Below are 2234 nucleotides of genomic sequence, written 5' to 3'. Positions count from 1 at the left end.
ACGACTACGGAACGTAGAACAATTTCAACAAGCACATAAAAGTAGACACATATACCCCAGTACAAAATAAAGAACAAAGAAGAATAAAGTTAAGAAAATACATGAATGAAACATATTTTAAAAACAAAAAGACATGAATTATTCTTCTCCATTACATAGAAAGGGTTCTACGGCTAATTTCAACATGATTTATTCTTCTACCTTATTTAGAAAGGGTTTTACTGCAAATTTCAACATGGTTTATTCTTCTACATTATATAGAAAGACTTCTACAGCAAATGTCAACAGGTAGATCTGCTTCTACAATCTACAGATATGGTCTACATTAAAAACCGACATTTTGTTAAATTCCGAAGCATATAATTATTCCGAGATTAAATAATACCCTGTTACTAATGAGTTTAGAATCATCTAACTTTATCAGTTGATGTATATTGGGTATTATAGTCCATGAGCCACTGGGGGTGGTCGGTACCATTTTGGGTGAATAAACTTTATAGTAATATTTGGTAAGGTATACCCCTGATAAGTAAGACAATGTATGATAGCATCAAATTTATTGTGGCTTTAATGCTGGAGACTCAGTTATTGTCCTTTATTTGCTCAAATTAGGTATTTTGAGCGAAGTATATTTGTAACCTGCAAAGAATTTGTCACCCAGTCGCCAACCGTGATAGAACGTTCTACGAGAATTACTTCGAGATATGATGAATATATTAAAAAAGCATTAATTGAGTTACTAGCCGTGATTCTAACAAAAATTGCATATTTTTACCACTTTTATTCAACAATTACATGTACATCAAAAATTTGTATAAAGAAAAAGATACGTACCAATGCACTAGTTTAGTTATCCGTCCGTTGGTGATGACGATGACCACTGTCTCATCTTCGTGGGGGAGGGGGATGATCTGGACGGTGGGTGCGGAGGTGACTGGTCAGGCCGATCCTCGCAAAAGCAGAGGATGGTGTTTATCAACTAGAGCCATTCCCCCTTCTTTGTAAATCTCAGCTCGGATGGAGTATCGGGCTATCAGCCAGGTGCTTTGAAAGTTTACAACAGACTAATTGCTTTCTGGATCTTTTCCAAAGAGGGGACGGCATCAAGTGACTAGTTGATGGGAACCTGGGATAGTTGACGGCTTCGTCATTGATGGTAAAAAGGCAGTTCAAAACGCGAATGAAATGTTCCGCCCACCTGTCGAGTATGTTTTCCTTCTCTTTGATGAGTGTTAACCCGTCATCACTGAGGAGAGGGGATGAGCCTGATGGATTTGACCCATCTATCATAGGCCTGTCATGAGTTTTGGCGTAGCGTTGGATCTCGTCAGCCAGGAGTCCTGCATATCCCAACGCTTTTGCTGCACTGTGCTGCGAACGTTCCTCAGAGCGTCTTTCTTGGCTGTGTAGGTGGGATCATCTATATGAGCTTTGTTAGCGCGATGTTTGTTCTCTAAAAGCTACGTGATCTCGGCACGGTTCTCATCAAACCAGTCTTTGTGTTTTTTTTTTTTGGTGGAGGGCCCAAGACACTCAAAGGCTGTATTGTACACTGTATTACAAAGTGTGTTCCATGCTTCTTCCACGTCGTGGTCATACAGCACGGTGGAGTTCAGGCGTTCTTCCAGGTTGTCAGCAAAGTACTGAGAAGTGGAAGGCAACTTGAGCTTACCAACACCGAGACGTTTTGAAGCCTTTGTCTCCGGAGGACGTATCCTGCGTTTGATTCAGAATTTGAGAGTTGAAGTTTAGAGACTGCGAAACGGTGATCTGTCCAGCACTCCGTGCCGCACATAGCCTTGGTGAACAAACGAACTGTCTGTCTGTCTGGATAACTGGATAGGGAAAGGTGGAGCAGTCAACGTTTGGGATACCTTTTATAATCCGCTCCTCTTGTAATGGAGGTGAGCAGTGCGTTCCAAAAGGGGGCTGCTTACTAGAACAGGTGGCTGTCGAACTCCAACCTGCTCTAATCGGTAAAGAGCGACCCTATGGCCTGGGCCGCCTGTGTGTAGGTCCGAGACTACTGACTTCCAGAGAACCTGCACCTGTCACCTTCGTTGCTTGCCCTGACACCTCATTGGGGTGGATGATAGAAGGGATGTAAGATGATCAATGACTTGCGCGATGAGTTTGATTAAAATGAAGAAGGGTTGCGCTTCGCCGAACTCACTCTCTCTCTCGCCCGCAACCATCTAGATCAAGTGGCAAGACAGAAGTCAGGACGTCTAGAG

Source organism: Saccostrea cucullata, unplaced genomic scaffold (assembly GCF_032062105.1).
Source record: "Saccostrea cucullata isolate Sc308-1 unplaced genomic scaffold, CSIRO_AGI_Scuc_v1 ctg5309, whole genome shotgun sequence".
Taxonomy (NCBI): Eukaryota; Metazoa; Mollusca; class Bivalvia; order Ostreida; family Ostreidae; genus Saccostrea; species Saccostrea cuccullata.
This window is presented reverse-complemented; position numbering follows the sequence as displayed.